This window comes from Nanorana parkeri, unplaced genomic scaffold (genome assembly GCF_000935625.1).
Source record: "Nanorana parkeri isolate BGI_ZX_2015 unplaced genomic scaffold, ASM93562v1 scaffold561, whole genome shotgun sequence".
Lineage (NCBI taxonomy): Eukaryota > Metazoa > Chordata > Amphibia > Anura > Dicroglossidae > Nanorana > Nanorana parkeri.
In genome coordinates, this window is record NW_017306829.1 from 199725 (window position 1) to 210406 (window position 10682).

Consider the following 10682-nt stretch of genomic DNA (forward strand, 5'->3'; position numbering starts at 1 on the left):
GATCTGAATGAAGTGTTTACATCTGAAAGGTAACAATACAAAGTAGCGAGTGAGTCTATTGTTCCATTTCTCATGCATTGCACTGGGTTGTTATTGAGTAAACATGTCCTGTCCTGTTATGTTTCAGCTGCTTTTATTCTTCTCTGCAGGTCAATGGAGATGCAAACAAAAAATCTAAACATGTGACTTCTGTGCCCGACGCCTGCATATGTAGATCCCTCAGGCCTGGTTCACACTAAGCGTATTGTTGCAGCTGAATAAGCGCGGCCAAAATGCTTCACAACAAAAAAATCCCATTCATTCTTATGGCCCCTATTCACACCTTAGCTGAGGACAGTGTCAGGACTATCGGGACTATATCACTCCCCCACACATACACATTTATACTTAGCTGAGGACAGTGTCAGGACTATCGGGACTATATCACTCCCCCACACATACACATTTATACTTAGCTGAGGACAGTGTCAGGACTATCGGGACTATATCACTCCCCCACACATACACATTTATACTTAGCTGAGGACAGTGTCAGGACTATCGGGACTATATCACTCCCCCACACATACACATTTATACTTAGCTGAGGACAGTGTCAGGACTATCGGGACTATATCACTCCCCCACACATACACATTTATACTTAGCTGAGGACAGTGTCAGGACTATCGGGACTGTATCACTCCCCCACACATACACATTTATACTTAGCTGAGGACACCCTTGTGCTGGAATTTTTTCTCCACCAACTTTAGGTGGTGGCCTCTAGTCTTTGTAATGGAGTTAATCTCAAACAGTTTGTTGCCAATGTTGCTGTCACCATTGAACATCTTGTACATGAAAATCATATCCCCCCTTAATCTCCTTAATTCCAGTGTAAACATGTTTAAGGTCAGAAGCCTTGTCTCATAGCTCTGGTCCTCCATTCCCCTAATTAGTTTGGTTGCCCTCCGCTGGACTCTCTCCAGTTCAAGGACATCCCTTCTCAGTACCGGCGACCAAAACTGGACCGCGTACTCCAGATGTGGCCGAACCAACGATCTATATAGAGTATCAGGACTATATCACTCGCCCACACATACACATGTATACTTAGCAGCTCTGGACATTGAAAAAAACAAAAAGATGTTAAGCGGTGGATGCAGTGTTGGGGTTTGGCCAGTCAGCAGCGACTAACATGGGGTACTGTGCAGCAGGTGCATTGCATGCATTACTTTAAATCGCACAGTATTAAGTTACCGTGTGTTGTGGCGAAGTCTATCACATTGTGGTCAGGAGGTGCGTTGGGGGGGGGTGACATTCAAACAAATGTCACCCTAAACCTGCTGCACTGTAACACATGGCTAGTGTGTTGCACGGTACCGTGTGTTAATCGGTTTGGTCCTCCACAGCTGTCTAAGTCCCCTGTAAAAATGAATCTCACCCTTGCCATAGACAAAAAATGAGCAGTTAACCCTTGCAGCCTAAAGGGGAAGGTTTATGTTTTAGCTGTACGTCGTGTGTGGTTTTCCTGTGTGACCTGTGTCTATTGATTTCAACGTGTGCTGCACGTATGACAAATGCGGGACCGTAGCTCATGTAGCCAATTCTTTTATGTGTGATTGTAGGGGGGAGAGGGAACTTGTTTTCCCGGCTGTGTTTGTGGTGCTATTAACAAGTAATGTTACTGTAAGTGCATTGCACGTTTTTCATGCATTCATTGAAAACAAGCCCCTAAACAGTGTCTACACAATGAGAGAGGGAGAGAGAGAGAAAGAAAACAAACACTCTCTCTCTCGTTTGACCCATCCTCTGAGTCTCAGCTCTGGATCACAGACTTTGAGGCGTCTCCCATAGCAACCAATCACAGTTCTTGTTTGCTGCTCCCATATAATGAAAGGCAGCACTGACTGGTTTCTATAGGCATCATTTGCAAGGTTGTTCCCATTTTCCTTTCCTCCAGTGAGAATAACTCGCCTCCATCTACCGATCACAGGGAAAACAAAAGCATAAAATCCTTCCTACAGCAACCACTAAACCTAACCACAGCCTGCAGACTAAACATCGCGAGATTTCACAGCCATGGCAACGCCCCTGCACAGTACAGCGTTAGTAATCCAGCATGATTACCGAATCCCGGCCGGATCACAGCCCAAGTCCCCCCCAGAAACCCATATCGTATCCCCTCAATACACATATCCTTCCCGATTGTCTCTGCGCCCGGACACACGGCCGATCCCTCCCACACACTGCAGCATCCCCCATCATGCGTCGCGTCCCGCAGAACTACATTTCCCGACAACCCTCCGGGGCACCGTGACGTCACAATGCCTATAAGTACTAACATTGTATCTATCGCAGCCCATTGTTACCGATGTACGGAGCCGGGGCGGATAGGGCTGGATGTGGCTGCTCTCCCCGATTTATTTTTCATTGAGATCTGTGTTTTGCAAGGAAGCCCCCAGACAGCCAGTCAGTCTGTCTCCCTCCCTTCCTTTCTTTGCTCTCCCTCCCAGAAACCATTAAACGCACTTTGCTGTGTGACTGAGCAGATCCGCCGGACTCTCCTACAGGAGATCGATGAATAAATGAACCCGATCTGAAATCCCAGCCATCGGCAACCCCCCTGTGCCCCGAATTTGATGTCATCTATGTCGCCGATCTCGTCTCCCTTCCGCCCCGGCTTCGATCAGGCTCTGTGCTGACCAATGCTCCATCCGTACACACACAGTCATCCACCGACAGGCCGGACCGTCATCCGATTGCAGCACCAGCCCCGCAATTGTCACATCCCCACATCAGGACTCGGCTCGCCCTTCACTAGCCCCATCCACAACCATCCTGCCCGATCTGCACGTTTGGGGGACCATCGGACAGCAGCATAGGAGGAAACAAGACGGAAAATAAAAGTACGTATTGTGAATGTGTATGAGATGTGCTGAGATCAGGCTCCCCTCTGACACTGCCTTCCAGGAAGGATGGCCATTTAAATCCCCAGTCTAGGAGGCTGGCCTCTTCTCTGCTCTCTAGATCTCCTCTCCTCCTTTTATCACTGCCAGTCTGTACAATCCATAGGATCTGTCATGTATGTCACATGCCATGGGGGGACTGGAGCAGATCATCACTAGATGTCCCTGGCCATCATGACACTGGTGTGCAGAGACACAGAGAAGTCAGTATTGTCCTGACCATCAGCAGATCTGCTTTGTGCTAATGGCTGAAAGTCAGCTACTGCTGCAGAACTTCTTATACAGCCCTGTCTGTCGAATCCACTAGTTCACATAACTGCAGAGACCATCCAGTCATGGTGAGCCCTGCAATGCCAGTAGCTGTAGGGGATCCCACCCCCAGGTATTGGAGCATATATGGGGGGGGGGGGATCTGTAGATTTTGGCTTCTTTCTAGCTGGGTAATCTGGATCACAAGGGGAAAGGTTTCTCTGCTGGACTGACATGGGTGATGTACAGGAGGTATCAGGGGTGGGGGTGGTGGCTGCCATTGATTGTAGCTTGCTAGAGTGGCTGAAACTCCTTTTTTATTGTTGTTGACATAATTAACGATTTACTGTCAGCTTACTTTGTAATTACCTACTGGACGGGAATGACAAAGCCATTCCATTTGTATGACGGAGAATTCATGGTCTCTAAGTTTTGTATAGAATGGGTCAGATGTATACGACTGTATATATGTATATATAAATGACAGTCTGGTTATGTTCTAATTACCTACTGGACCCAAATGGGAAAGTCTGTATGAGTGACATTTAAAAAAAATGTAATGGTTTAGATACACGAATACATGTGTGTATACAATTGTAGTGAGCTTTCTTTGGTCACGTGTGTTTTGGTGAGCTTTCTTTGGTTACGTGTGTTGTGGTGGGCTTTCTTTGGTTACGTGTGTTGTGGTGGGCTTTCTTTGGTTACGTGTGTTGTGGTGGGCTTTCTTTGGTTACGTGTGTTGTGGTGGGCTTTCTTTGGTTACGTGTGTTGTGGTGGGCTTTCTTTGGTTACGTGTGTTGTGGTGGGCTTTCTTTGGTTACGTGTGTTGTGGTGGGCTTTCTTTGGTTACGTGTGTTGTGGTGGGCTTTCTTTGGTTACGTGTGTTGTGGTGGGCTTTCTTTGGTTACGTGTGTTGTGGTGGGCTTTCTTTGGTTACGTGTGTTTTGGTGGGCTTTTATTTGGTCATGCGTGGTTTGGTGGACTTTTATTTGGTCATGCGTGGTTTGGTGGACTTTTATTTGGTCATGCGTGGTTTGGTGGACTTTTATTTGGTCATGCGTGGTTTGGTGGACTTTTATTTGGTCATGCGTGGTTTGGTGGGCTTTTATTTGGTCATGCGTGGTTTGGTGGGCTTTTATTTGGTCATGCGTGGTTTGGTGGGCTTTCTTTAGGTCACGCGTGTTTGGTGGGCTTTCTTTAGATCACGTGTATAATTTACTGCAAAGAATATTCTTAACTTTTTTTGTTTGTTTTCCTAAACCTGTAACTTGTATTTTGCAATCATTTCTCCTCAGCCATTGACATTTTTGCTTTGTAAAGATTAGAGGCCTAGTAGAAAAATGGCTGCCACCCTGGCCCTGCCGTAGGTCCTCGTCAAGCTGTTTTTGGACTGTATTCTCATAACTGCTCTTTGTAATCTGGTTCTTCTTGGGAATGAAGGTCCATGATAACATTTGTTAAAACACTTTTGGTCTATTTAAGATCCCATTCCAAATCTGTAACCACAATTGTGACTGGTTTCTGCTTGACCAGTGGTCCTTGTCAAATGTGGCCTCAAATCATATTACTCTGGAATGTAAGATATTTCTGGGAAGGATGCCAAGACTTAAATGTATAGGATGCAAGAGGACATTTTCATTGCCACCATGTGAAATGTGTCTGGCCACACAATATATGGGTTGTGCTAATTCCTTCGTGTTCTTCACCTCCAGTGGTGTCCTGTATATAGAACAATTTCCAGTAAATACGTTATGTTTCTTTGTAATATTTTGTAACATTTTGGAGAATAAAGATGAAAATGTTTCAGTGTTGATTTGAATTGGCTTTTATTTTAATTCTTTTAGCTGCTGCACAGTGTAAGATGTCTCGAAATATCCAGCATGCCCTTTGGGATTGTCTAAATTTTGCATGTTGCCTTAGAGGAATTGCAGCAACAGATGGATGTAGAAAATAATGTAACATCTCACCAGTAGATACTCGCACTGTGAGGGTATAATGTACTCGAATTCAGAGTCTTCATTATGAAGGCGTAGCTGACTCTGTAATTCCTCGAGCGGTGAGCAAGGCAGTCAGTTGGGCCTACTTGATGCATGTGATACGTACAAGGATGGTTATTTTAAAGCCCTACATTACAAAACTAGAAAAGCTTAGTTCACTTTACAGTGACATTGTATGGGCTGGTGCCTGCATACTATAAAGCAGAACTCTAGGTAAGGTAGGTGTTCTAAGCTGGCTGCAGGACACAGTGGTGACTACATATGTCTTTTAAAGAACATATTCACTTCAAGTGAAATTGTCTTTTCAAGTCTCTTCATCCCACTCATGTATTCCCCACATCAGTTCTGGACAAATCACAGGAGCCAGGTAGCCAATGCTCCTTAAAATTACAGTTGGCTGCTAACTTTTGAGGTTTTCTCTAGTTGGTGTCAATGGAGCTGGCTCCTTGACCAGACATATACTGGCTTTTGAATTCCATAATCATTTGTTCACTCTTGGCCCACACATTAAAGTACTTGCCTTCAACCCTCCCCAAAAGATCTACACTGTGTGGGCCTTCCTGGTGCTGAGCAACCTTTGCCTAAAAAAAGAAACTTAATCCTCCTGTCCCATCGCACTCCTGACCGGACAAAAACCCAAATCCAACTGGGTGGGTGCGGTAGTGACAACGGCTGCCTCCGTGAAATGTAGATAGATGAAAGTAGTCACTTGCACTCCATGATATTAAAGTCAATGCTGTTTATTGACTGAGATAACACACATCTCCTTAGCGACGTTTCGAGACCATGCGGTCCCGTCCTCAGGCAAAGGACGGGACCGCTGTCGCTAAGGAGATGTGTGTTATCTCAGTCAATAAACAGCATTGACTTTAATATCATGGAGTGCGATTGACTACTTTCATCTATTTGCCTAAAACAGGTCCTGGCTGGGCCCTGCACATACTTCTCATGTGCACCATGGCTTTATTTCTATGGCTATGCCTGTTCTTGCTGGATGGCAGTGCCTGCCATGAACACGACCTAACCTTAGGAATAAACTAAAAGTGAAATTGTCCTTGAAATGTCCTATTTTGCATCCCAGGAGTCCCGATTGCTCAGATGAATCAGGGGGTTAATGGAAACAATCCCTAGCATTGTCAGGAGGTAGCTCATAATGTCTTGCACTTCCCTATTGACCCATCACTATTATGGATGGCCAGTAGGAAGGTGTAAGATGGGAAGGGTCAATTCTCAACACCATTAAGAAGTGTTGGCACTTGCATGTGGGGCTTGGGGCTTCCATGCACTTTGAGGGTATTGGTAGTTTGCATTTTAGTCCTGTAACTAGTTTAGAATGTGTCCCTTACTGACGTGTATGTTTTAAACAGTGCGGCTTGGTCAAGCTCCACCGCAGCCATGAGGATGAGGGAGCAGAAGCAACTTGCAGTATTAGCATGCAGCAGAGCCTAAGGGTTCAAAGTGATGTCACTTCCTCTCCAAGTCCTACAATACAGGAAAACAGGAAGCTGATATTATTACAATTAGTACTTCTGGCAGTTTTTAAAATACATTTATAAAAACATATTTTCAATGTGTCTTCTTCAGTGTCATCTCAACTGTGTGATGTATTAGACACCAGACGGAGGCATACCTTTACATTGCATACATGTCCAAATCAATCTTTACAAAGCATCAGATCTGCATCCATCGTTCTCAGTGAACAGCCTGCCAACAGCATGAACGTGCACAGTCAGGCAACATAACTCTTCATGCCTCAGTGCTTTGAAAAGCGAACATTTGAAAGTTGGATCATACTGTCCCAAAGACTTCTATAGCTACCATGTGTCAGAAACCAATTAAGCTTTTGATATTTGGACTGATGAACTTAAACAATAGTAAAGAAATGTTTGGAAAGTATACAAAAATACCGTACCCCAGACAGGCCTGAATGCTGAACTTTAGGGCTTAAAGCCAATGACATTAAGCAAAGAGCCATTGTGTAACAGTTCATTCAGATTAACATTAGGGTTGTTCCTTGTTTTGTTTTTTTTAGAATAAAAGTACTCTGAAATTTCAAATTACAATTTGCGCACTTACAAAACTGGCTTTTCCAGATGGTCTCCAAGTTTCTGTGTAGGCACAATGTAGGACCCGGGAATCTCTATGACAGGGGTAGCAAACCTCCGGCCCTCCAGCTGTGGTGGAACTACAAATCCCATGATGCCTCTCTCTTCAGGAGTCATGTCTGTGAAAATCTTGCAATGCCTCATGGGATTTGTAGTTCCACCCACAGCTGGAGGGCCGGAGGTTTGCTACCCCTGCTTTATGAACTAATCTTTCCCTCCTCTGGTTGCACAGGCCAGAGGTCATAGACTTTCTACACCTCCCTCTTAGGCCTCATTCACACTGTTGAGCATATACGCGCATATAGTACCGTATGCAGCATATGCAAATAAATGGCTCCATACACATAGCTGTGTATGGAGCCGTATATTTGGGTAGCGTAAAAATGCGCAAAAACACAATGGAGCCGAGATGCATCCGGGCATTGTATTTCTGCGCATATATGTGTGTTTGCGCGCATATGCGCACGTACAGTTCATTGACATCTCTATCACAAATTGTGAGATTGCAAATAGTACGCGCATGTACGCAATATACAATTTTGCTCTTGCGTTGTGTGTGAATGAGGCATTAAGCTAGCCATTTACTTTTTCTCTTTTCTAGTTCAGCCTACACAGCATGGATGGATGGAGAAAATATTCCCCAATTTTTGTACTGGCTCCTTCTGCTTTAGTTGAATGTATACACACACGTACACACATACACGTACGGGTTCACTTCCGTCGGATAGTAGCATCATCCTTATCACCTACCTCTAATTCACAGGAAGATAAAAGACTAGGCAAAATGTCTTGTGGGTGTAATAAAATATGAAAATGGTAACACAGATATGCATGCACAATTTTTAACTTGCAATTTCACAGCTTTTGCATTACAAAAAAATGATACAAGCATACATACATACACACATGCTTAGTGCTACTTTAGGTCATTCTATATTCCAGAAAACAGAATACACAAAAGGGTAAATCCCAGCTCTAGGATGCTATAAATATACCCATGTTGTGGGGGTCCCTGCTTGTTTGGCTGGGAGTGTTGGGTGTAGATTGGGTACAAATATTTTATTCCTCACTCTGCATGCTTCCTCTGCTTCATGCAGCTGGTCCCACAAAGCTGCCTGGCTGGGTGCAGTTTGCTGACATCACTTACCATGCAGGCCCAGCAATTCTGCATTGTATGGGTGGACAGTGAGAGCCCATCCACATTATGCAGCACTGGACAGCATCGCAGATCACTGGGTACTGGGGGAGCGAGGAGTAAGGTAAGTATTTGTACTTGTGTGTCACACCCCACCCCAGCTAAACAAGCATTTAACCCATGCAATGCAGGGGGGGACCGCATTGCACGCATACATTTAAATGCAGCCTGGTGTTGGGCTTTGGGGTGGTGGTCATTGTACAGCATATTTATAGTCACTGGTGAATTAATACAATGCCATGGTTGATCACAGTAAAGATCTGAGGACATATATAAGGTACCTTGTCATGGGAAAATTTGTAGGCTGCCACTGTGGTTTTGCCTCCCAAAATTCTAGATGCCTGGCCAATTATGCTCAATTTCTGGGTTCAGTACCTTGCATTGCTGATCTGGTTTAGTGACTTGGTATTGGATCAGCGTGACAGCCAGGCAACTAGCTGTTTCAGGAGGTTGTGCTCAATTGGCAATTGTTGCATCTTCTTCCATTATAGGTTTCCTTTAATGGGGTTTTGGTGGCACTAGAAATGTCATATATAAGCCAAGAAAGGTGGTAACATTGTTCTACAAAGCTGCATCGGCTGCTCTCGGCTTTTGCAGCAGATATCTGTTCAGATATTGAATTTACCATACTGGAAGGTACATGACATGATTGGAGAATATTTGCTGTTTTGTTCTTGTACAACCACCCTAAGGCCCCATTCACACCTATGCGTATTGTAATATGCGCGTCTGTTGCGTGGTTTTTTTTACCGCGATTCGCGGTAAAAAAGCCGCGCGACTGTCGGGCGATTCCAAAGGCTACTTGGCAGTATACTAATGGAAAACGCCCTACAAAACGGACCAATACGCAGCAAAAAACGCTCCAGGACCTTTTCATGCGTGGGCCGTTTTGTAGTGCGTTCGGGACGGGCGGAAATACGGACAGGTGGGAACGAGGCCATTGACTACAGTGCTATTTATTTTTTTGACTGTTTTGTAGAGCGTTCATCGAGCGTAGGACGCGCTACAAAACGGTCAGGTGTGAACCAGGCCTAAAGAGAACAGTCAGTCTTATCTTGGGGAAGGTGCCACCATTTCTTTCAAAGCACACCGGTACTAAAACAGCCCCCAACCCAGCCCCAATCTGTACTGTAAGCACATGGTGCCCTGCTCAAAAAATCTTAGTTTTTCTGACAATGTCCTCCCACAGTGCATCACTAGTAGCCCTGGTGGCCACTTAGCACAGTGCTGTCACAAGAAGCGGGCTATGTGCAAAAATAGAATTTCAGGGAAAGTTGATTTTTGCACCAATTTTTTTTCACTGACCCTGGAGGAGGAGATAAGTATGAATTATGGAGGGTGCCTACAGTTCAGAGAAGTTGGGGGTTTTGGGTGACTGGTCTTGTATCTGCCCCCTCCTATAGTTGTCTGCAGGCAGCCTGTATTAGGTAGGGCCTGCTGGGTCCATCCCATAGCTCTGCTCTCTGCACAGTGATCATGTCACCACTGCTTTTCCAAAGTAATAACTGTTTGCAAAGGTGCATATGAAATGGATGTATATCCTTTTTGGCTATTAGGAAGTGTACTTAAGTGAAAGCTTTTGTGCCTGTAGTTCAGCAATAAAACCAGCTAATGGGACTGTATGGCTATCGTAATCTTTTGCTGCTGATCATTGTATCATCTCATTGGCCGTTATATGGGCATGGCCAGTGTACATCAGTGGTAGGCAAACTCTAGCCCTCCAGCTGTGGTGCGACTACAAACTGTTAGGCATTGCAAAGCTCTGACAGCCATAAACATGACTCCTAGAGGCAGATGAACGATGGCATTTGTAGTTTCAATGCAGCTGCAGAGCCGGAATTTGCCTACCCCTGTCGTACATTATAGATTCAGCAATCATCGTGGCTAGTTCTGTAGTCCAATCTAGCTGTGAATGTCCAGCTTTACATTTGTTATTGCCCGTGGCATTGTATCTGTCAAAATGCATACCTTTTGATAAGACAGACTGCTTCAGTAATAAAAACAGTAGCCAAAGGATGAAGCTAGAAAGAATTCACCCACTGTTGTTTTTTTTACTGTCACCTGTTGGATCGTTGGGCTTGACAGCATGAAGCATCTTTGAGAAATGAGCACAGAGAAAACTTGAGGTATGTGATCCACCTTTTTTTTTTTCTTTCAATCTTCAGATTTTTTTTGTTATCCCTGACCA

General features: G+C 44.7%; 1 protein-coding gene across 1 annotated transcript in view; it reads left to right on the forward strand.

Annotated features, from left to right (window-relative positions):
- The first annotated feature begins 2612 nt into the window (after positions 1–2612).
- The window catches only part of CSRNP2 (cysteine and serine rich nuclear protein 2), a 38974-nt gene continuing 30904 nt past the window's right edge, over positions 2613–10682 (forward strand). Inside the window, exon 1 of the mRNA XM_018562113.1 lies at positions 2613–2888. The gene's annotated coding sequence lies outside the window, so the exon portion shown is untranslated. The remainder of the gene's footprint in view (positions 2889–10682) is intronic.